This window comes from Belonocnema kinseyi, chromosome 2, assembly GCF_010883055.1.
Source record: "Belonocnema kinseyi isolate 2016_QV_RU_SX_M_011 chromosome 2, B_treatae_v1, whole genome shotgun sequence".
In the NCBI taxonomy this organism is placed as follows: Eukaryota; Metazoa; Arthropoda; class Insecta; order Hymenoptera; family Cynipidae; genus Belonocnema; species Belonocnema kinseyi.
In genome coordinates, this window is record NC_046658.1 from 104,519,121 (window position 1) to 104,546,095 (window position 26,975).

Sequence of the window (26,975 nt, forward strand, 5' to 3'; positions counted from 1 at the left end):
GGAGAATGATACTTGTACAGACTCCCCTTCGCTCTTTACGTATCCCGTATTTTGCAAATGACCCACTAAGGTTATCTCTATACTCTATAAATAAAATTTTCCTAAGATTGTTGAGAAAACTTAAAAATAGCTTTGAAGGTTTTAGATCAAAATCTTTTTCGACAAGAAAAATCAATTGTACAAAATATTGTATTATTAAAAACTATTGCTTAAATATTAAGTAAATTTTAAAAGACTCGTTTCAAATTAAATGTCTATTTTTACTTCTTCACGTGGCTTGAAAATGAAAGAAGGCGAACTGTATTTAGAACTACTATTTACTTAATCCAAGAACATTTACTTGACGCGAAGTATATGTTTTTGGGTTAAGTAACTACTGATTCTAAATGCTGATAAGTAAACGCGTTTTTTTTTATTCAACCATAAATCTTTTTCCGCGTACATCAAGGGCGTAAAAAGTTAAAAAACTGAGTAAATAAGTTTTAAATTACATGACTTTACTTTTAAATGCTTGACAGCCCCCTTGGTATGCTTCATTATCCTCTTTTGAAACGGGTAAAAAATGGCCGATCCACACTTCGTGTATAACGGGGAGTGGGGGGTAAACACCAAAACTGTGCAAAATTTAATTACGGTAGAATGGCAGCTGGGGTTGCAGCTCTGAGGGTAGAAAATAGGGTTTGAAATATTTGGCTCGGGTTGCTTCATTAGCCTGGAATTACAGGGATATGTTGTAATGTAAAGACTCCAACTTCATTCACACGACACGTGCTCTTTCTAAGGTTCTTGTAGCGCTTCTTCATTTGATTTAAATTACGTACATTATAGCTCAACGAGTTTTCAGTTACATAAAGTAATAAATATTATGGCAATTTCAAAGTTCATGCAGGAAACTACAACAGAATTTTCGTTTGGTTTTTCATTGTTAGCTATGTATCGTCAAATGACAATTGCTTTCCACCCCTCAAAACTATAAACTAATCAAGTTTTATTAATAAAACAAAAAGTAGCATTATCAATTGCGCGCTACGCTCCGCACTGCGAACCGGATGCGGTATAAATGTTAAATTAACGGAAAAATGATGGTGTTAAATTTGTTGCAGCTCAAATGGCAACGGTCTCAAAATGAGAATTTTTAGTCTCATATTTGCAACTTTGAACTACGGTGCTCATCTAAGGAAAATTAATCATTTTTAGACCGAATTTTGGCTCATTTCAAGAGTCGTAGAGTATTGAACCGAACCCAACACACCTGATCATGTGTAAAAACAACTTGTTCTCTGAGCGCTATTTGAGTTAGCACGCACAAATACATTTTCATTTAAAAAATCAATAAATATAAATTGTTATAATTAATTTCAAGAGGATTCATAAGTAACAAGCAGGGGTGTGCATAATTTGTAAAACCCGGAACCCAACGGGTTCGTATTCTTTTGAAATCGAACGAGCCAGGCCGGGTTTCAGGCACGCCACTCCTGCCTGAATACCCGAACTTTACATAATTTTCAGCAAATTTTGCAGTAATTTATATTAAATTACCATCAATTATCGAAATGTTCTAGAAAATTAAAAAAATTCAAATTTAAACCGATCCGAGGTCATTTTGCAGATCACTAGTAACAAGTACTATTAATTATATCTTACTGATCAACAATATTCAAAAACGTAATATTTTTATAAAATGCTATTGAACGCAAGCTCTAAACTCTAAATTTAATTACCTGATTTCAAGAAATAAATATTAGAACGATATACTTTTCATATACTAAGCGGTACTCGGTTTGCAAAGAAAAATGTGTATGCAGTGGGAAAAGCTACTTAATATAACCATTTTTGTGTTTAATAAAATTTTCGACTGGTAAACTCAACGAACCTAAACATTCGAAGAGTTTATCTCACACAAAAATTAATAAACAATTTTTCCCTCTGTACATATATTTTTATTTAAAAAAGGAGTTCCGCTTCGGGTTCAAAACATACTTAATGCTAACTTGGGACGTTTTTGAGACGGTAATTGTCCGATCTTGACAACTTGATAATTGTGGCTTATAAGATAGTGCAGATTTATGAAAAATATATTCTTTACAAGGCTGTAAATAAATAATGGTTCGCCGTACGAGAAAATCTCATGAGAATAAAAAGTCTTATTTGTGTTAGAGCTTGATAACAATTTTTCCAAAATAATCTATTTTCTAATATGGCCCGAGAGGAACAAGTATCAACTTGTGTGCTTGAAGAAGTATATTTTATTTTTTATAATTGTTTACTCTGGATTAAAATTGGTAAAATATAACTCATTGCTAATGAAATTTTACAGACTCGATGAGCGAAAATTGAGCCACTAAAAATTAGTAGAAAATCACTAATTTCAGTAATTGAGATAAAAAACTAATTCAGTAATAGTGAAATATTTGCTTGGTAAAAGGAAAATTATTACTACTGTATATAATAATTTAAAAAAAAATGCAAAATCTTGTTAAACAAATCAAGAATCCAACGACCAAATTTGACCACAACGAATAAACGAAAACCAAAAATCATATTGTAATCTGAAAAAAAACAAAAAAATAAAATAAAAATTTCGGACAAAAATAAAAAAAGAGGAAAGACAAATGAGAAGGCAGCCAACCACATCCCCTTCCTTCTCTTTTTCTTTCTTTCGTCTTTTTTATTTTAAGTATCATCAAATTACAATAAAATAAAAATAAAAAACATAAATAAATAAATTTGCATTACCAACGTTTCGGTACTCTAACAGTACCCTTATCAAGGCAAGAAAAATGTAAGTGGTAGAAATTGACAGCACCCACGAACAGGTGCTCTCTGTTTGATACCTGAGAATCGAATGAGGGTCAGTAGGCCAATCTGTTTTAAACAAAATATAAATATCTGTTTGTTCAACCCATCCAAATCGGTTTTTAAATTAATAGATAACTTTTTTTGTTTCTTAATATAAAGCATTTCCATGAATTCCCTCTTTCTCTCATTACTTTTGCGATGCAAAATTTGAACATTATCTCAGTCAAACTCATGGTCAACATCAACAAATGCCTTTGTATGTCTGGCAAGAACACTTTTATAACAACGTCCTAAACGAACATCACTTTTGTGTTCCTCTATCCTAGTATTAAGAAGTCTGCCAGTTTGTCCCACGTAATTCATCTTACAGATCCTGCAAGTGATCTTATAGACAACACCACCCTTTTCAAAATTATCTAAAGGATCTTTGCAAAAATTTATCACCGAATCCAATTTAAATGGAATGCGGAAAATTGTATGAATTAAAAATTTTTTTAACATAAGTTCAACAGTTTTAGAAATTTGACCAAAAAATGGAACTATATTCCTTCAACTCTTTCTGATTATCTACAAGCAAATTATTAATCTCTTTGTTTTTGATTTGTTGAACTCTAATTCATACTATTTTCCGCATTCTATTTAAAATAGATTCGGTGATAAATTTTTGCAATGATCCTTCACTTAATTTTGAAAAGGGTGGTGTTGTCTATAAGATCACTTGCAGGATCTGTACAGAGGAACACAAAAGTGAGGTTCGTTTAGGACGCTGTTATAAAAGTGTTCTTGCCAGACATACAAAGGCATTTGTTGATGTTGACCATGAGTTTGACTGGGATAATGTTCAAATTTTGCATAGTGAAAGTAATGAGAGAAAGAGGGAATTCATAGAAATTCTTTACATTAAAAAACAAAAAAAGTTATCTATTAATTTAAAAACCGATTTGGATGGGTTGAACAAAAGTTATGCTAATATGATTAATTACATGTGACATAGCTGTTTCATGAATTCTGTTTTTCTTTTACTTTCTCTATTTCTGATGTCAATGTGACAGATATTTATATTGTGTTTACAACAGATTGGCCCACTGACCCTCATTTGATTTTCTGGTATCAAAGAGAGTGCACCTGTTCGTGGGTGCTGTCAATTTCTACCACTTAAATTTTTCTTGCCTTGATAAGGGTACTGTACGAGTACCGAAACGTTGGTAATACAAATTTATATATTTATGTTTTTTATTTTTATTTTATTGTAATTTGATGATGATAAAAATAAAAAAGACGAAAGAAAGGAAAAGAGAAGGAAGGGGATGTGGTTGGCTGCCTTTTCATTTTTCTTTCTTCTTTTTTATTTTTGTCTGAAAATGTTATTTTATTTTTTTGTTTTTTTCAGATTACAATAGGATTTTTGGTTTTCGTTTATTCGTTGTGGCCCGAATTAGGCCGTTGGATTCTTGTTTTGTTTCACAGGATTTTGCATCAATTTAATTGTTGGACGTTAAATGGGTTTTTTAATTTGGATTTTGGTCTAATTTAAATTTCGTAAATTTTGAATTAGAAAGTTTATAAAAATGGAAAATGAGAAATAGAAACGTTTAATAAGACGAGACTATACCGAGTGATCATTAACTCTATTAATAGAAACAATAAGGTCATATTTTGAACTTGTAAACGTGATTTAGCCTGTATACAATTTAAAAAGATTGCTTTTTGATTGTTTCAAGAAAGTTTAGAGAAAAAATAATCGTTTACAATGTTCAAGTGGAAAAAATGAGCTCCAAATCAATTATAAAAATTCAGGGTCTTCAAGCTCTACTTTTCAATAGAATTCTGTTTTAGATTTTTAAATTTTGTTTTTATTAAACATTTTAATAATTTTTCATAGAAAATTACAGTTATATAGCAAATTGAAAAAAATGCGTTGCGTTCAGTAGGGATGACCTTAAGTGTTCCAATAAGTCTATTTTGAATTTATAGCTTCTTTTACGCGAAGGACACTTTATTGCCCATTTAAACCAAAATTGTTAAACCTTAACTAATTAATCGTAAAAGTTTACAAATTTGATTTGCGAAACGTGGGCCAGTAAAGATTAGTAAAACATTTCTAATTCGGTTAGTTAAGATATTTTCTGATTTAATAGTCGAAAAAAATTAATTGCTTAGTAAAACTAAATAAACGTATTCAGGACTGTATATAATAATTTTAAAAAAAGTTATAAGCATGAAAAACGTGAAAAATAGATAATTTTAATAAAAAAAGAAGCGATTGTCTAGCCCTTTCCACTCTACTGAAATAATAAGAAGGACATATTGAGAAATTTGTGACGTGACCTAGTCTGTTTTCATGATCAAATTATCTCCTGATTGTCTGCACAAAGTTAAGAAAAATAAGAATTTTCTTACATGCAATGGATCAATGTGCTGTAAATTAGCTATGAATATTCAAGGCCCTCATGCGTTACTTCTTAACAAAATTCTGCTTTCGTTTTTTAATATTTTTGACAGTTCTACATTTTTCTAATTTCCTATATAAAATTGAAACTATTCAAGGAAGCGTGGGTTTATAAAAAATATATTGCCTAAAAAGATGTGAATAAATAATGTCTTGTCGTACGAAAAAATGTCCCGAAAGTCAAAAGTTTTATCTTGTATTAACGATTAGTACAAAAATAGTTAAAAATCGGTTCTAGTCATCAAGGGGTTTCGATAATAAAAATGGTTATAAGCTATGAAGGAAGAAAGTTTATAAAGAATAAACCATGTTGATAACGATAGGAATAGGCTTTGTAACAGTTTTAGGAAAAATTATGACACTTTTCGGCCTGGATGATTTTTGATTACCAGGTGACAATTTTTAGACGCTATTTCCTCTTGAAAATAGCAATTTTTTAACAACAATTCATGGAGAGAATTTTTTATTCTATCGGAAGGTCTATTTTTTCTTTCAAGAGACCTAACCTTGAAATAAATAATTTAAAATTTTAATTTTTACTGGGCAATAAATTCTGCGTTATAATTGTGAAAATATTACCATTTTGTTGAAAAACTAATTGGTTTGCAAAGCTGTAAATGACAAATGGTTTATACGAAAAAAACTGCAAGAGGCAAAGAAGTTGTATCTTTGCTTGGAGATACTATGAAAGATTTTATTAATTATTTTTAAAAATAAATAATGAATTTTTACAAAAATGGTTTATACAAAAAATGACTTTTTATATCTTTAATTCTTAACTACAAAAAAGTAACGAATTTTTAATAAAATTAGTAATTTTCTAACAAAAACAAAATTTCAACAAAAGATGTGAATTTGTAAGTAAGTAGTTAAAATTTCATCTAAAAAAGATCATTCTTAAATAAAAATATCAATTGTGAGACCAAAAGTGGAATTTTTTCATTTTCAGTTAAGATAACGTATCCTCAACAAAACCACAACGCATTTGCAACAAAAAATTTAAGTTTTTAACCTAATAGATGAATTTTTGTCGTTGTGTGTGCAGGTCAATTTTCAACTAAAAGATATGCATTTTGAATTAAAGTGCTGAATTTTTAACAAACAAAAATTTTGATCAGTAGAGTTGAATATTTAAAAAACTATTTTTTTGCAACTAAATAATAGAATTTAGAACCCGACGAGATGATGTTCCGTACTAAAAAGTAATAGCTTGTATTAATTCAATTCGTTCTTAAGCGAAAAAAACATGAAAAGGGAGAAGTTTCTTGAAAAGAGGGAAAAAGGAAGAATTCCTTAAAAAGGGGAATAGGAGAAATAGTGTGAAGTCTGAAATATGAAAGTGATTATTAAAATCTTGACAAGTGTGGCTGTCAATTCAATCAAATACTTGGCGATACTCGAAATGAAAAAGAAACAGTTTCAAAATAATGAATTTCTTCTAGATTCTCAACATGAGTCTGCGAAGATCATTTTTGTTGCAATTCAAAACTAAATCAATTTCGGTTTCGGCGTACTTTTGAGGATCGGCGTTTTTCTATGAATGACTTATAATCAACTTAGGAATATGAATTTGGAGAATGCTTAATTATTTGTAAAATTACGTATGTATTCCGAAGTTTGAAGTCTTTTTTGTACATTCTAATAGTTACCAAAGTATCTAGAAGTGCGAACTTATATTTCTTTGATTCTAAATTAAAGGGGAATTAACATACGTTTTGTCCAATTTGCATTAACCTCAGTATAGGTGTTTTATATTGCGTCACTGATTTTATAATTGTTGTCAAATAGTAAAGAGTCGCTCATGATATAAAATAAACAATTTATAATTAACATTAAAGGACAATCACGATTTTTATTTTAAATGGAAGGAAATTTTTAAAATATTTTTGAAGACTTTCAAATTTTTTAATATTTCCCGAAAACCTTGGGAGCCAACATAATTGACAAATATCAAAAGTCTCATCGAATAGAATTCACGCGATTTGGTATGGAAAATTTTCATTTTTGTCATTAAAAGTTTATATAGACACTAGAATCTAAAATTGTTTGTCTCCTTGCACGTTTAAGACGCGTGAAAGAGAACAAATAGAAACTCAATTGACAACGAGGTTTATTTGGTTGTATTTAAGGTTTGAAGAATAGTTTGTGATAAAATGATATTTCATTCTGGATTTGTACACATAACGATATTCAAATATCAAATCGAGAAGTTAAATATTTTTGAAATATGTTTTAAAATATGTTTAAATCCCTTAAAATGTTATAATTTCTGTTGAAATCATGTGAATCCCCTAAACAATGTGAAATCCCTTGAAATATCTTAAATCCGTAGAAATGCTAAAAAGTCTCTTGAAATTTAATTTCGTTTATTGTCTAAAGTTCTCTATAAATCTGGTGGAATCTCTTGAAATCTTTTAATACCATTGATCTCCGGAATACCTATTTAAAATTTTATATTGGAAAGCTTTGAATTCCTTGGGAACTCTCCAATTTTTTAAATGCTTTGAAATAAATTGTCCTTAGGGATCCTTTAAAATCGCGTATGTCTGATAAAATCCCTGCAAATCTTTGAAAATTCTGTAAATTATCTTGAAATTTTTCATCTCTCTTAGAATTTCTTCTAAAATTTAAAACTATTTGAAATCCTCTGAAAGCAAATTAAACTTCTCAGATCCCTTGCAATCATGTGAAATCTTATAAAATAATCTAAAAACCTTCACACCTATAAGATCATTTAAAATTATTTAAAATTTTAAAATCTTTGAAATTTTGATTGTGGGTAGAATATTGCATAGAAGAAATAGAAGATAAACTTTGCATCGATTGACGACGAAAGATTCGCTGCAACAAAGATTAACTTTACAGGATAAACTTTAACGAAATATCGGTTAAACTTTCTTTTGTTTTTCCATGACAACACATGTGTTTTGAAAAACACATGTGTTTCGATTTTGATTTATGAAAAATCTCAGACTTTACAGAGTTGAAAGGCAATTTTTATTTAAATTTCAAACTTGTTTAAAATAACGAGAGTAATAAATTTGGAAAAGCTTGACAACTACGTTTAAAAACGTATGAAAATTAGTGAACTGGGAACTACGACTGCAGTAAAAGAATTACATAAAAATTAAATTTTCTGTCCCTAATTTTTCTTTGTAATGACGAACTAAATATTTTTTCTCTTTTCTAAGTGAATCTCATGAGTTATTATTTTACACATATTTTCTTTTTTTCCAAAAGGCCGACTTTTCCCGCAGTAATTAATACGCCTCTTTAATTACATACATTTACACTGAAGGAGTGAATATTTCTGGTGAATATTTTTCAACGTATTTTTTTTTATTCAGAACGAGTCTATTATCCCTCCCCAAGGTGAATTCTGTCTCTCATCACAGTCGAATGAACTTTATTTCGATATGTCTTCTCTTCCTTTAGGTTCCTAACTTAAAAAAAGTAATAAGAGAACGCTTGCCGGAAATAAATGGTGCTATCAGAGAGAATTCAAATTATTATTAAAATACCAACAACGAAACCATTAAGAATAAATGTTTCAGTGAGCGTACTTCCTTTCAAAAATGCTGTCATATGAACATGTTCAGTCATATCGTTAGTTTGTACTTTAATTTTTATCATTTTTATCATTTCAGCCTTAAAAGAGAGAATATTAAAATAATGTGTCATAATTGTAGACTGGGGTGGTAAAAAAATTCGACTTTCAAATTAACGTGGCGTTTTTAAATGGGAAAAGTTCAGTATTCAAAAAAAATGGAAAAAAGTAGTACCTGTTATTAACTTGTTATGAATTAAAGTTGTCACCTTTCAAGGAATATTCATTGAATAATTTTCATACCATGTATTTTTATGTTACCCCTCCTCCTGTATTTTTTTCCGGAAATACCCCAGAATATGTAAAATACTAGTTTTATTCATGCTGGAGATGATATTTTTTTTAATGTTTACAATATTATTTTTTTTTTTGATGATTGACAAATTCACACGTATTTTAAAACTAATTTTCAATTACCTTAACATTGATTATTTGTTCAAACACTTTTTTTACCAGTAAGTCGTGAAATCAAATTTTTCGGTGTAAATGATGCAGTTGACAAACCAAATAGTTATATTTTTATGCTTAACATATTTGGCAATTGTTTAGAGAATTCCCATTTGTATACTTTTGTTCCAACAAATCGTGATAAGTTAGTTCTTTTTGTAATTAATCACGCAATTAACAAATGTTTATTTGTTTAGGCATTTTGGGTTTTCTGTACTTCGTGGAAGGTTATTCTTTTCTTACATTAATCAAGCATTTATTGAATGTTATCACTGATATTTCTTGTGAAAAACAACCGCCTATTTTGGAAAATCTGTTCTGGCTCAAGGCTGGCACTGCTTAGTTATCCAAAAAAATGACAGAATTATAAATCTGGTTTGTCCCAGGTTAGGCGCTGATCAGCTAAATACACTTATAGTGATAAATGATTTTTTTCATGTAATTCAAAAAATAAAGGAAGTCGAGCCAGCGAATGACCAGAATCTAACTACTGGCTAATCAGCGATTAACTAGTGGCTGTCCAGAACTTGCAGAAAAAAAACGTTTCACTTTTGGCCAGGCCCAGGACAGACCATCTAGTCAACATCAACACCGAAGTCCAGACGACCCAGAAGTTAGCTATGCATATAGATTTGAAACTTCGGCCTTGAATAAAAAATGGAATAATAGTCGTAGCAAAAAGTAAAAAGACCATCGGAATCGTCTTAGCAATATCTCTAGGTGTTTTTTTACTTTTTGGCTACGACTATTATTCCATTTTGTATTCATGGTCGAAATTTCCAATCTATATGCATAGCTAACTTCAGGGTCTTAAATCCAGACGGTCTGGGCCGGACCAGTGCTGGAAAATTTTTCGACAAGGGACTTAGTAGAATCGTAGTTTCTTCAGTAAAGAAAATTTCCCTCAATTTGAACTAAGTATAATCTTTTATGGTGAAATATCTCATTTGCATTATCAGAAAATTAAATCTCGGCTTAATTGTGTCACATATTACAAGCAGCAATATCGTTATTTTTTAATATTTAGTATTTATGATATATTCATATTCCTGTTAACATGAAAATGACCGAAAAAGTAATTAGGAACTTTTCGCACGTTGCCTGTCATTTTTATTAAAAACTCACTCTACGGAGAAAAAAAGTGTAGCCCCGCGTCATTTCCTTTATTTAAATGCGCATCGCTGATAAACAAAGAGGTCATTTTAAAAATCAAACGTGCAATTTCTGCTTACACTTGGGATTCTATTACATATTAAGAAAAAACTCGAGAGGGAAAATATTTTACGAGTTTCATTTCGGTTTATGTTTTTCATTTGCAGTAAAATTGTTCTCAGGCAAATGTGGAAAGTACTTTGGACCATGTATTCTTCCAACTGGAAACTCTCCAATAACTTGATAGCTAAAAGGTCCTTGCTAACTGAATGCGATTGAAATCCGCAAAGGCAACTATTGCACGATCGTATATAAATTACCCAGGAACTTCCCGGGCATATTTAAAGCATTAAACTAACATATATTGCTTAAAAACTGCAAAGAACTTCCCCAATTTGAATCTCATTTCAAAATTTAATAGATCTGGATATTACTGCTGTAATTGGAGCTTCTAATGCTTTTTTCGGCCAACCTGATGCTCCTGATATTGAGTTATAGGTAATTTTTTAGAGACATACATAGTAGGGCGGATCGAATTTACTCCCTTTTTTAAGTTGTTCCGAGCTCTTGCATAAATTGTTTTCAAACCCATCATTTATTACTACACTGCTTAAAGATGACATTCAATGACTGTTTTCAGTTTGTTCTTTGCTGGAACTGTTACCATTCTGTAAATAATAATTGATGTATCACGAAAATCTCGAAAGCATTGTTTTCGCTTTTCGGCAATGCTAACTGGGTAATTTGCAAAATTCTAAAAGAAGAATGTTACCAAATTTACACAGATAATGAAGAATTTCACTTTTATATTTTAGTTGAAGGGTAGTGACAAAGAACGTCACATTTGTGTGCATAATAAAACTGACGAAAATATAAGACATAATAATGTAAAATGTCATTATTTAATCAAATCCAGACATATTTAACAGAATTAAAATTTGTATTTGAGATGAGCAAAAGTAATTTTATCCTAAAATATAAATCTAAAGTTGTATTTTTGAAACAGATGATAAATTATCATCTTGAAATATTTTCATCATATTATTTATAATAAAATAATTATTTTTCGAAGCGAAAACTTTCTCAAAAAGATCAATTTTAATTTAAAAAATTAACTTTCAACTAACAAAATATAATATTTAAGAAAATAGTACAATTTTAAAGCAAGGAAACCTGTTTTCAAAGTAAATATTGAATTTTTAACCAAAAATAAATTTTGGGCCTGATGGATGCATTTTTTAAAACCAAAAGATGAAATTTTTGATAAAAAAGACCAATTTTTATGAAACTAGATGAAATAGCAACAAAGTTGTTAAATTCTCAACAAGAAATAAAAATAGTTACATTTTTAGTTATGTAAATTAATTTTCGATAAAGAAAAATAATTTTTAATGCAAGAAACAAATTTTCAATAAAAAAGAATCATTTTTAACAAAATACATAATTTTTAACAAAGTTTTGTTTTTCTAAAGGTAATTTCAAACTAATAGTTAAATTTTCAACCAGAAAAATTAATTTTTATTCAAATAACTGAATTTTCAACCAAAGAAGATAAATGTTAAATTTTCAGATAAAAAATTAATATTTAACAAAAAAACTAATTTCCGACAAAATAATTAAATTTTTTAACAAAGAAATTTAGTTTAAACTGAAATAATGAATCTTCAACCAAAAAATGATTTCATAATTCTGCAGTTGAATTTTCAACCCAAAAGATTATTTTTCATTAAAAAAATCTGCCCGCCTCGCGGGAACATTCTCATCGCGCGCTACGCGCGTGGCTCGCAGCTTTGAGCGCGCCTAGCTCGTGCGACGGTTGAATCTCGCGCTTCGCGCTCGGATATTTATTCTTTGCATTTGGAATGCTTGAAAAAAAAACGTTATCAAAAAGATCTCTCTTAGATGGCAGTATTTATATCCGTCTTCATATTTTGAATTGTCTACTTAATTATGTATAGTCAGAGATTAAGTTTCTCAAAGCTCTGTAGGCTTTCAGGTACAGATTCTCATCGTGACACTTGCGCTGCGCGCTCGATTTCCGACAGACATTTGTAAACGGGTTTTGTTGGATTTCTTTTCTCTTAACTTTCGTCGTTTTTCCACACATTTTTTTTATTTTACTTTTTTCACGAATAAAACAAAAGTACGCATCCTATCAAGAAGTGAATCTTAACGAAATTGTAGATCTTTTTTGGGATAACCATTTTTGTTAATTCATCTTTTTTTGTATCCCACATAGTTTGTCCACTAAATGGAATTTTTTATTTTCCATTATTTTTTGTGCAATCAAAATTTCAATTTTAGATTTTTGAAGAAAATCAAAAAATTGGTTATGATAATCTTGTAGGGATTTCAAAAAGAAATGTTTTTCTTCTCTTGACTATTTTTTTTATCGTGCGTTTTTCGGCTTCAAATTTTGATTTTCGGTTGATTAAAAACATTTTGAAAACGCTATAACTGTGAGAATTTTCTTTTTATCGAAAAAAGTCATAAAGATAAATTGTTTGTTGTTTTCAATATTATAAATATCCGTACATAGAATTTTCAAATTCAGAAAAAAGTGGTCTCAAAAATTTTCAAAATGCGCTCACTTTTTGAATTTTTATCAAAAATGCCTGGTTAACGAACTCGTCCTTTCTTTTAGGACCTAGAAAAAGTGTGTCAAAGGTGGATTTGATTCGTTCATTTTTTCGAGAGTTATCGTGTTTACGGACGGACAGACAGACAGACAGACGCCATCGTGAAAACCTGATTATCGGATTCAGGGGGTCTCGAAACGTGGAGATCCGTTGAAAAAGTGTGATGTCAAATTTCCGACAATTCTAATACTTTCTCAATCATAAATGATGAGAATGTAAAAATGACAAAAATAGATAAATTTTCTACTGAATAGGTGAAATTTCAATTTAGAAGATTAAATATTTCTATCAAAGTAGATACATTTTTTCGGTTTCATCATGCGCATAAATGTTTAATTTTTTTTACTCTTGAAATATGAAAATAAAATGTTGATATAAAAATACAATAATTTTATACATCTACGTGATAAATATGTTCAGGAAACCTGGAAAATAAATAATGAATAATGTGTAATTCATATTGCATTTACTGAAAAAAAACGGATTTAGTGCACATGAGTTACACTACAATATCCTATATTTTTATTTAAACCAAATGTTGCTAAAGTAGATATAAAATCTTAAACATGTTTGAAATTTGTATCATGTCGTATGTACCTGACTAGATTCGTAACTATTCTAACGCAACTTTCTAAAGAATGCACTGAGAAAAATAGCCTCTAGTTCTCATGTCTAGCTAAAATATAGTTGAGAAAAAAGAGCTTTAAGCACAAGAAAATCTGGTTGTTTTAACTAGAATCTTCGATACTATAACGCGACTAGTAGTCACGTGTTTCCGATTTTGAGTTTCTGGTTTCAGTAACTAGTAAACCTAGTTAAACATATCCCTAACTTTATTACCGCGTTGTGGGTCCAAGGGACTCGAGGTTCCTACTACTAGATTCTAGAATGATGTAGTTGATGCCACTAGGAAAAAAGAAAGCTTGTGTCAGCTGTTAGGTATGCTCGCGTCAACTTGGGTTGGATGTTTTCTTCCTTCAACGTATTCAACGTAATGTATGGCTGGTAAGTATATTAAAATCGTGTTTGAGTCTAAGTTTTTATTCCTCTCAATACTCTTCTTCATACAAAAATAAAAAAGCATAAATGATTTTTCACTAATTGACTTAGCAAAATATAGTACTTAAAGAGATTCGCCGATGCAGCGTTCGAAATCTGGTTATTGTAACCACTAACCATGCAACCCAGTCGCAACAATCAACGCATAGTCGCTGTGACTAGATTTTCTCTTTCCAATCGTCACTTTTCGTGGATTCCGTAACTGGTAAGCCATTTGTCGATCTAATCGGTCTAATCGGGAACGCTTTTTACCACTTGAAATGTGCGCGAATGTTAATATTAAATAGAGTTTGTGTTGCGGTAATAATAATTTACAAGTTTTTCGATTGTAAGCGGTAACTATATTAAAGTATTAAGAAACACCAGAAAAACAACAAACTTGACTTTCAAATGCACTATACGGATTTCAGGAAAATTCATTTTCTCGATACCAGACGAAAAATTGACTACTGTAAGTTAATATACTTCTATAAGAACTAAATGTTTTTCCAAACTAAAGATAATAAAATTATACTTAATCTGTCGAAAATAATAAAATGTCGAACGTAGCAACTTTGTTCAAATTACTAATTACGAGACAAATTTATGTAAAGGAACTAAATGTTTAACTCAAACTAACTAAACGTTTTACCTAATCTAAGCGGACACTTTCTTTGAGTTTAATATATTCTGGTTTCACTCGTTCGCCTCAAGAATTTTTTATGAATTTAATAGTTTATAGTCCGTACCCTGTAGGTTAAACCACATATCAAATAAATATGAGCTCGAATTTTGCAATGTTAATGAATTTCGAAATTCATAAATTTCCAATGTCTTTGCAATGTCTTTTAGTCCCGCGTTTTTCCCGGATGGGTAGAATTTTTATAACATTTGTTTAGTGTGAAAATATTGACTGCAGGAACTGATTCTTTGCTTCAAATTCAGAGACGTAAAGAATGTTTAGGAATCCATGTCCTATCATTGATCTTCAACTCACCCTTTGCGTGGGACGAAGCGGAATCTTTCGAATGGTAGAAGTCAAGTGGCTTCCGTCAAGTGGAAGAAAGTGCGTGTAAAGCCGGAACATTCAATAGGTAGCTAGGGAAGTAGCTTAGTTCGATTTAACTTGGTTGGGCTGCAACAGCGTTTTATTGTCGATGCCTTTTTTTCGAAGTTTTGGCACAATGTCCGTAAGGGTGTATGAAAAAACCGAAATATTTTTCTTTTGCTTTGTAGAAAAAATAAAAAGTTTCTAGCTGTTATTAGGAAAACGGCCTGAAAAATTAGGGAAGTTGGAAAAGGGGATGGATTAGTCATAATGTATCATTACAAGAAGCGAATTTTCTGGATGAGCGAAAATTCATCATAAGGATATAGACAAAATTATAAAAAATAATGGATTTTTCACCAATGTAGAGAATTTGGTTTTTATTATGCTGCATGATAAAAAGAAGGATATTAGAGCATGTTTCCAGAATCGAAAAATCTTACCAACTTTTGAAACGAAATCTTCAGTCAAATCAGAAGTTACTACATTTAAAAGGAAAGCTGGTTTCCAGTTTTCCATACATACTCAATCTATTATAAAGTACTTAAGAAGCTAAGAAGTCGATAAAATTGCCAAACGGATATAGAAGAATAGTTTCGAGTAATAATTGTTATCGTTTTACAAGTTTCAAATTAAAATTTGTGAGCACAAGATTTTTGCTTGGATCTAAACTGTGTCTGGTGGTATTAGGAAAAATTCTAAGTTCATTCAAATCAAGAAACGAAATCATTTTTTCTTGAACAATTAAGAAATAATTTACTATTTATACTTTTTAACAATACTGATTATTACTTATTATAACATTAATGATATTATAGTAATAATAATTTCATTAATAACATAAGATAATGTTTTATTGGGTTTATAATGCACAGGAAAATGTATATCGATGAAGCATACAACTTCTGATATGTATCCTGACCATAAAAAAACATCTCCGACCTTAAAATTCTAACAATAACCGAATTTTCCTTATTTTCACGGCTAACATCGTTGCGAAAACTGAAGAGATGTTTTTTTTGCAAATTTGAATCCCTTATTCAAAGTCAAAGAAAAATTTCAGGGTGACATTTTTTCATGGAAACTTTAAGAGAAGATGGCATAAAAGTTCCATGTGAAGCTAATTAGAGGGTCGTTGCTCGTTTATAAGTTAGGGAAGATTAAGTTTGTGAATCACATAGAATAGTTGAAAAATGAATCACTTTTTAATAGAAAAAGCTTTTTTAGAGAAGTTCTAATTTTTTATTCTTGTAATACTTAACATTTATCTAATGGTTAAAAGACTGAAAAAAATGTTCTTTTTGGTTTATAGGAAAATTTTGGTGTCAAGATGAAACTTTAAATTCAAGTGTTTCTCCTACTTTCGCACTCTACTTCTTCATAAAGAAGTATATTCCTTTAATATTTGAAGCTCACATATTCTCTTTTTTTCGTAATTACTGAAATAATTATAACTCAAATTAAATACGAAAAGTCACTTTTACATAACCTAGAAATGTCTAGAAAAGCCAGTTGTACTTTTATCAGAATTAATTTCTCAGTTTCTGTACGCATGTTCTTCACGTTATGAGAGAATGAAATCTTAGAAGAAATCAGAAAACTTTACACAGAACACCTAATGGGTATCCCCGTGCGTAATATGCACTTGGCAGCCGTCTTAAGATTATTATTAATTTGACTGGCGAGAAAGTTGAAATGTGGGGTAGTTCATTGAACATGTTGAAGTTAATTTTAGAGGGGCACATATATTTCATTAAGAATGATTACTCACCACACTGTATTGTTAATTTAATTATTTTGAAATGAAAAATTGAAATGTTTGGTATATGATAAACAAGAATAGTACCCAAACCTTAAGAACAAGTTTTTAGAAAAAGAAGAATAGTAATCCAATTTCAAACTACGAGACCATATTACCAGTGGACGACACCTATATTTATTTTTAATTTAGAAGAAATGATTACTTATAAATTTTATATAATTCAGTTAATTTAGAAAATAAAGAGTCTAATTCTATAAAACTGTCGGTGTTTTTCCAAGAAAAGAGGAAGTTTTCATCGAAAAGCGATAACTTCGATATTGTGTGTTATGTTCAGCTGTTAATTTCAGGATTCTCCTAAATTCATTATGAGTATCGGTGATTGATTTGTGAGATTCAAATATCCGAAAGCTATTGAACACCTACTAAACTTTTAATATTTATAGAAAACGATTTTCCAGGAACTGAGTAAAGAAACATCAAAGACAAGAACATGCGGATACCAATATTAATAGTGCGTATAATTCAATGAAAACTTTTTCTTGTATGTGTTGGTCACGGGTTTTGAAGTTACGATAAAAATAATGTTAAATTTACTTGAGTTTTAGAATAATATTTGTTTAATTCACAGGACTTTAAAATTAACTACATCACTAATTTTTAAAGTATCAATATGTCCTTCTGTAGGTGATAATGAAGAATATTATTTATTTAATATAAATTAATTTATTTTGTACCGAGAAAAAATATAAACATAACTTAGTTTTAGATTATACTAAAGAATAACTAGATTTTTCGAGTGAACTAATGAGGATGACGAAAATGAAGATAGGTTACCAGTGACTTTAAGGTTTCTTATAAAAGTGATGTTTATTTTGACAATAAATGGTCAAAAATTCGAATCTTGAATTTATCTATAGGCAATCAGTGGATCTAATATTAGTAGAAGAGACAGAGAAATAATGTGAAACGATATCTAAAAAATAAAATGACTTACGTAAGAACGGATGATTCCTTGAACTAAAAATAGAATAAAGGTTGATGATCATACAACATTTCAGCTACTTTTTTACTCTTAAAGAGCTGATTAGATTGATACGTGAAGTGGATGTGTATCTTAGCATGTATCTTAGGTATAGCAGGTATCTTAGCCCTGTAGTTTGACATCAAGTTCAAAGGGCGTAGATACTAATTTAATTCAAAGGGACTGATCTAAGCTTATCCTCTTAATTTTAAGTGATAGAATAACTTAACATTAGCAGTTGCAAAGCTGACGTTTTGATGCTACTTAGACAGGAATGACTGCCAAGGATTATGTCTTTCATCTCAGAAACATTAACGGATAGTTTAAAAAAATTTTAGATCGTCAGCATAAAAGATGCATGTAACAAACTTGAAGAGAAACTTAACATCAGTGTCGTTCACTAGAAGAATTTTGGCAGTACCCGTTTTTACCCTAGTTATACGGCATAGGCGTTTCTGGGATTACGGCTCATTTTTAATCTATAATACTAAATGAATTGGAACACATTGTAACAAAATTGGTTTGCCGTTTCCAAGGATAATTCCACTGCTGCAGTATGTTCGTTATAATCCGTACGAGAACTTCAGAAAAGCTCTGACAGTTTTACGAACTTGTGAAAGTTTGGCCAACACGTTAATTTCCAGAGCTGGCACGGTGCTCTCAAAAGACGCAACGGCGTCTTCACCACCGGAATTACTTTCCGGAACCAGCGGAAACTTGTAGGAAGTACTCTTCGCAATGAACACAGACAGAACTCTAAAACAAAAACTCGAACATTTATATTTGAAATGTTCGAGTAGGGGTGCTAACTTGAGAAGAAGTAGGGAGAATAGAAGTGGTGTTTCTTAGATATTCGTACGCTACGTGATATTTTCAAGAGATTATGGTACACCACGTCTCGTGAAGAACATAAGACGTAATTGCAAGATAATGCCGTATTAAATTTTTACGACTGTGTACTGTCTCCGAGTTAGAAACTGGGTGGATCTAGGCGAGTACCGAATCATTTTGGCTGGAATTGCCACACGCTAAGTTATTAATTTATGACCCGTCGCCGTGCATACACATTGTGAATATAATCTGGGATTTCGTAAGTCGGCGCCGCATAATTGAGAGTGCACTTCACAGCAGGCCCGGGAGATAGTACGCGATTTATTCGGCTTACCGGGTATATAGGACGCGGAAACGATCGATGTTTCTGCTAATTCTCAGATTCGCTTTACACGACACTCTCTAAAAATACACCGATAACAATTTTTCAGGGTGGCAACAGGTCAGAAAAAACTTTGAAATCAGTGAAATGGACATTTTCATTTGAGATTGTTTTTTTTTCGTTTATAAAAGATTTTATGTCAAAAATTTTACAGGATTAAGATTCTGGTATTTGACCATTATTGTTTGATGTTTCAGCTATTCTCAGCTTTGCTTTACACGATACTCTCCAAAAAGCAAACGACAAAAATTTTTCAGGGTGGTAATAGGTCAGTTGAAACTTTGAAATCAGTGAAATTGAAATTTTACTTTTTAATTGTTTTATTCCGTTATTTGACTATTAATGTTCAGGGAAAATGAAAAGATATAATATTCTTGTCAGTAATTAATTTGTTTGCCATTTTTAATACTATTATTTGTTTGTAGTTGATTCCTCTGAAGATTATATTTTTAGTTACAACTCTTATAATTTAATTGAAAATTAACTTTGATCAAATTTCACTGTTTCTTTTAGAAGTTCGTCTTTTTGGTTTATAATTTCATTTCATTTGGTAGAAATTTCATATTTTTTGGTTAAAAAGTCAACTGTTTTGTTGAAAATTAATCTTCTTTGGTTGAGGTTACAACTATTTTGTTTGAAAATTCGACTTTTTTTGGTTCAAATATCTACTCTTATAGCTGATTCATTGAGAATTAATCTTGTTTGGTTAAAAATTCAATTACTTTGTTTACTTTCATCAATGATTTTGGTTGTTGTTGAAAATTTAATATTTTGGTTGCTAATTCATTTTTTCTTCGATGAAAATTAATTTTTCAAAAGAAAAACCAACTATTCCAGTAGAAGTTTCATAATTTCAGTTGAAAGTTTATCTCTGTGATTGAAAGTTAGTGGAAATCTCTATCTTAGTTGAAAACAGATATTTCATTTTTTGGCTTGCAAGTTTAACAATCTAGATAAACTTTTTTTTGCTTTCTGGACATAAAAATCTTTAATTGTTAAAAGTTTGTCTTTTTGGTTGGAAAATTTAATTTTTGTCTGAAAATTAAACTGCTTTGTTGAAAATACACTGTTCTTGGTTGAATATCATTTAAGTTGAAAATTCATTTCTTTGATAGCAAATTATTATTTGCAGGTTTTAAATTCAACTATTTATTTAAACCATTTTTTTTAAGATTATTCTATTTTCGTCTTAAAATCCTTTTTAGTGGAAAAATCAATTAGCACATAATCTTATAAAAAATAAATGGTTATTTGTAACTTATAATTTTAGTAACATTTAAATAATGTGAGCAAAGTGTCAGAAGAAAAAGTCGTGTATATTTCGGTCATTATCAATTTAAATAATGAGCAAGATGTAAAAATGTTAATAGTGTTAGAAGAATTACGTAATGTTGAAACCACACTGAACTCGGTGCGTTCCTTATTACACCTTGTACTTATTGTCCTTTGATTACGAGATATTCGAATTCGTTTCACTCTGCAATCTTTGCTTGATGGGGATTATTTTATTAATTATTCTCTCTCTTTCCAGAATGAAGCTCTGCAAGGACATGATTTTGCGAGACCATCGTGCCAGATTAATTTATTTTGAATTTTCTCACGTCCGCAAGCATGGAAGTGCATGAATGAGCAACAGAATCCCTTAGTGAGGTACCGGGTTTCATCGTGTGTCAATTAAATTTTACTTTTATTGCTACTCTCCATTGTTCGCGCTCCAATAGTGCCATTAGAAAAGCCGTAAGCTCTAATCCCACAGCCAGGAAAGAAATTTTCGCGTCCATTATAAAGTTTCGAGAACCGACATTTCGAATGAAATAACAATTTCAACGGAACGCCACTCCACTCAGAGGTGGAAAAATTTTTCCATGAGTACCTTACCTGGTACATTTTTTATTCAGCTTGTTCATCTATTTATACCAGCTTTGCTGTTACTTAAGGTCTGCCTGGAAAGCATCTAACTCTAACTTTAAAACTCTAAAACTCTAAAAACTCTAACTTGTTACCAAGTTGTGCTATTGTGAAAATCAGGTATGTGCCATTTAAGGACGACCTCGGTGGGATCCTTTACTATAAGTAACGCTTATCTGCGAATTTCAGGTAAACTAGTGTACGCAGTTGCGTAACTGTCTAACCACGTTCGCGTCGAATTTCAGGATGACGGGACGCACTGAACAATTTGCATTAAATTTTTCCAAAAGCTTGGTCATTCATTTCGGAAGTAATCGATATGATTTGGAAAGTGTATGGTAATTTCTGGTGCAACATTGGAATCCCCATGCAGACCTGACCGAACTCTTGCTTATTTCTGGTTGTTTCAAAAACTGAAGTATCCTCCAAAAGAAATACGATTTTAAGATTTAGAGGAAATAAAACAGAATGCGACGAAGAATCTGTTAGCTATTTCGAAAAGTGACTTTAAAGAGTTCTTCCGAAAGTGGGAGGGTTGCTGAAAAAAGGTTTTGCTTCCAAAAGGCAGTACTTTATGCGGGATACCATTGCCAGTGACCAGAATTAATTCATTACTCCTAGTACACCACAAGTTATACTAGGGTTGTTACAGAACCTAGAAAACCGTAAAAAGTCTGAATTAAAAAAAACTGAAAAAGTCCTGGAATTTAAAAAATGCTGACATTTTTTATTCCTATTTCTGTTGGAAATTTTACTCATTATTTTAGTACTTTTCTGCTTATTTTAAAAATTCAGATTAATAGGAATTAACTAAGTTCTACTGATTCGAATGAGCGCGGGAAGTGTATTAACTGTTTCTTATTTTACTATAGCATAATTAGAATTTTTTATGTAAAACATGGCTAATTTTTCCATTTTATTGTACATCACTTAAACACTGAACGCATTTTTCATAGAATTTAGTCAATTTTACTATTTTGCATTGCATCATGTGCAAGGATTATAGTAAACGCTACTATTATAAGTTACGATATTGACAAAATTCAAGGAAAAATGCGTTCCAAGTCCAAATTATGCACGATAAAATGGAAAATTTAGCCATTCACTTATTTTGGTGTTGTTTAGAAGGAAATAATAGTCGAAAGGAATTTCAAAGTTTTCATTAATTAATAATTTTATGTATGTACAAGAACTTTCTGGAAATAAGGTTGCAAACGGTACATTGCCTTGAAATTCCTGGGATATTTTAAGTATCTGAATACAAACAAACGAAGTTTAATGTCAAAAAGTTGGCCAATGTCTAGAAAATTTACAGGGAATTTTACCATGGACAACGACTAAAAATGGAATCTTTAATTTTTTTTCAAAAATAAAACTCGCAATCTCACAATACGACAGAAATTTGTAACTAAAAATCCGAAAAAATAAGTAAATATTTTTTTGTTCATTGAACGATAATAATTTGTGATTTTAATGCTAAAACACTTTAAATAATATTACTGCGTTAAAATCGTATTGAAGTTTTAAAAAAAGGATCATATCAAAAGACCTGGTTTTGAAGAAATCTTTTTTCCACAAAATGTATTTGATTTTTGAAGAATTTTTCTTACTATAAACCCAATCTCGATAAAAATTTTGGTTATCTAGTTCCGTATAGCCACCCTGCAACTACAATGTTCAAGTACAAGTTAGATCAATGTTAGATCAATGTTAGACGCAAACTTTATCAATTAAAAAAAATGCGATTTTACTTCAAATTTTTCCATAATATGCCTACTTAAATTACAAATTCAAACCTGGAAAGATAGTCTTATGTTTCAGGCCTAGAAAATCATTTTGTATTACACAATTTTGAACATTGATCGGTCGGAAATAAAGCAATTTTCAACTAAAGCCCTTTAAAATGCGATTAATTTAAATTTGATTAAGCCTTTGAAATTCTCAGTCTATTATCTACAAATGAGAATTATATAAAATTGTACATTTCTAAAGTTAAAGTCTTTAATTTCATTTTATGGTCCACTTGGACACATGGAATTGTTTGAGACTTCTCGTTCGATCATTAAAATTAAGCAGCATTGGTCTTGATTATATTTGGGTGGGGGCTGCCGTACTAGACGAAGAGTGTATTTCATTAACTTTGAATCTACCCTCGAAACTGCTCTTAATAATAACTAACAATATTTTATTATTTACTTAATTTCCTCCTTACCTTAGTTTCAGTCTCAACGGAGTTGAAAGAAAATGTCAACCTTTGGTAGTGTATAGATATTTTTAAAGAGATTTATAAGCTATGTAATCATTCTGTTTTATTATGAGATCTACAAAAGCAAATAATGTCAAAACGGACAATTTAAAGCTGAAAATGATTGATTTTCTGAATTTACAAATTGATCTTTTTCATAGCCAAAACATTGAACGTTGTATAATTTTTCTCTGAAAGTGCTTAAAAATCTATAATATCGAGTTAGAAGCATTTTATATTGAAAAACTTAAAATCAGAGACTCTGACAGCCTAAAAATAAAACAGTTTTAAATGTAAGTTGTAAAATTGAAACAAATTTATATTGAGGACAATAAAAATTCGATAAATTCAAAAAGAAATTTCAAAGATTGTAGACATTCAAAATGAAAACGTATAAAAGTGGAAAATTCGAAATTGAGGCATTAACAAAATGCTCTCTGACTTTAACAAATGAAAAATTAAGAGTCTTAAGAAATTAGTTTCTGAATTTCACGCCTTCAGAATAAAGCATTGGAAATTAAACAGAGTGCCTACTCACCTAGAAACACTGATAATGTCAGGGAATTTTGTTGATCAGGAAAGAGACAGTGCACTAATTTTAAAGTCAGTGAATTTTTTCGGGGATGATTAAATTTGTATTAAAAATGGAAGTATTAAATTAAATAATGATGTTTTTTAGTTTTTATAAAGGTAAATTTATATTAAAAATACCATTTTAATACAGTTAGATATTTATAAGGATTGAAATAAACAGGATTTATAAGTATAATATAATACTAAAAAGGAGTACAGGGTCAGAATTGATTAAAAAAATTAAATCCTTACTACTTTCGTATTAAGAAAAATTATGCCCCGAAAAATATATTATATCTATATGTATATACTTAATTCAAACCTAATATCTTACTAAAGTAATATTAGATTTCTATCTTGAATGTTCTTCAAAAATTATTATTGTACTAAACACTAAATTATACTTTTATTTATTGTAATGCGAAAAAAAATTCCCTTTTTACCCTTAAAAAAGGGAATTTTTGTTATTTTTGTAAAAATATTAATAAATTCGATTATAATTGTATTTCTTTAAACAATGAATTTTCATAATATTTAGTCAAAGTAATGTAATCTGTAATTAGAGTCAACTTTATTCATATTTTGGGAAAACATTGCTCTTTTGACTTTTTTAGTATTTCATCTTGTTAATGCAACGAAATCCGAATTTTCATTTTTCATTAAAAAAAGCTCAGTTTCCCTTTCTTTCAGATTCGGAAATACGATAAAATCTTTTTGGATCAAAGCACTATATTAGTACAGGGTGTCCGCTCGACAGGGAAATGGAAGGGAATTTTATGAGACCGGGAAAACCCGGGAAATGCCAGTTATTTTATTTTTGTCCGGGAGTTTTTAAAACTCTTAGAAAAAAAGTCTTTAAGTTTGATTTCAACAGTTTTTTAAATAATCAGTTAAAGTTTCATCTTTTTCAATTATGGTATCTTTCAGTGTGCAATGTTTAACTTAAAAGTCTTTCACGTAAAAATTTTACATGGTGGATTTTAAGTTTCAAGTGTACATTTTTCATTTAAATAATTTAAAAATTAAGTTTTAAAGACCTAAAACATAAAAAATTAGTAGCGTCCAGCATCGGAAATTTGTGGATTAAACACTTTTTAGTTGATCAAAAAAATATAAATTATAATGATTTTAAAAATTAAACTATACATGGAAGATTAAAATTGAATATAACATTTAAGAAATTTAAATATTAAAATCAAATTTAAAATACTCTTTAACGTCAAATAATCCAGTTAATGTGAAGAATTCCTAAAAATAAAACCAAGAGTCTAACGACCAAATTTGAACAAACACCACAAAATGTTCCCATTGAAATCTCAAAAAAATTTCCCTTTTTTATGGGTAAAAAGGGAACATATTTTTTTTTGCAATGGAAACTTTTTCTGGCGGTTGTTTAAATTTGGTCATCAGAATCTTGCTTTTATTTTCAGGAATTCTTCACGTTAACAAGTGAATAATAATTTATTTTACAAGACGATTCGGAATCAGTTCAAAATTTCAGAATTTCTAGATTTTAGCGTTAAAAATTGAATTGACTCACAAGGAACCCTTACAAGGTGTCCGCCTCCAATTTTCTTGAAATTTCAATATGTTGTAGGGTACGAAAAAGTAAGTAATAAGCAATTTTTTTTATCGGCGGAAAAACGATTCTAAGGGGTGAAATCGACCCTCGAAGTTCACCCTCAAAAATCGAATTTTTTTTATATCTCAACAAAAAATTTGAATATTGATATCATTTCAACGGCGAAATATTCGGCATCAAATTCCCATTCTTTGACAATTATTTTTGATTAAGGGTTTGCTACCCTCAATTTTGTTTTTAAGAAAAATTCCTTTTTTTTGTTGATTTTCTGGTATAAAAATTTGTTTCAGGTCCATTGGAAACTACGTTTCTTTATTTAACTATAAAATAAAAAATTAGTGTTGGCGTGTTACGTGATTCTCATTTGTAGAACTGATTGTAAGTTTAAGGGTATTTCACCCTTAAACTCCGGCAATTGCAAAGTTAACTAAAAAAATTATTTCTCCGTATATTTTGTGTATGATTTGGATATAAAGTAGAAAATAAAAAAATATCAATTTAAATAGCGAAAAATACGTTTTCAGGAGGAAAAACATCCCCCAAATTTCACCATCGGAAACTGAATCCTTTCTATCTCGTCGTAAAATATAAGTATTGATATAGTTCCAATGCCAAACTATTTGGCATGGAATCTCAATACTATGACAATTGTTTCAAAGTTGAGGGGTTGCAAATGACCCTGATTTCTTAAGAAGAAATAAAGTTTTTCCTTCGAAAGTTTTCATCACTGAAATTTTAAATTTATTTAATTTGATTTTTTCGTACCATTTTGTAGAGCAAATGTGTCCACTGAATCTGATGCATGTCGTGGTTTTCATCATAATCCTGATCTTAAGGGGTGCTTATTCTCAAATTGACACTTTTTCAGGGTTCATTATGAAATATATTGCTTCGTATGTTTGGTTTTGTAATTCCGATATAATGTAGAAATTACACATTGACAATGAAAAGCACCTCATTGATAAGCCGTAAGTGCGAGATTCCCGCTATCGTTTCTCTGCAAGGCCATATGTTATCGCGCTTCTTGTCAAAATTAGTCGGCCGGTGCAGAGATTATTGTTAGAGTTCCACTGGTAAACACTGGATTTTTAGTCGATTGTGAATATTTAAGTGTACTTCATTCACTGCATATTTATTGCATTCATTTCACTAATTAAACAAGTTACGAACTCTTGATAGTTTTACAAACGAAGTGTGGACGAAAAAAATACAATTTAATGAGGAGCAAATAAAAATACTTTTCAGAATATTTCAATTGGCTAAGGTACAATATTTAATTATAGTCAACTAATGTTTAATGAATCGTAATAAATATACCCTTTGTAAAATTATTTCAACTAATGAAATAAGAAAACATGTTCTCTTGCTAAAATATTATTTTACGCATTTTAGTACTATAATACTTTTGGATTGACTGATAAGCAGCCTACAATAACAATGAGAATTAATCCAGTAAATGTTATTAACCTTCTATTGGCAACATTTCAAACTA

At 30.0% G+C, this 26,975-nt stretch overlaps 1 protein-coding gene across 1 annotated transcript in view; it reads left to right on the plus strand.

Moving 5' to 3' along the window:
* The window catches only part of LOC117167082 (disintegrin and metalloproteinase domain-containing protein 10), a 418,983-nt gene that overhangs the window by 179,857 nt on the left and 212,151 nt on the right, over window positions 1–26,975 (plus strand). The window lies entirely within an intron of this gene.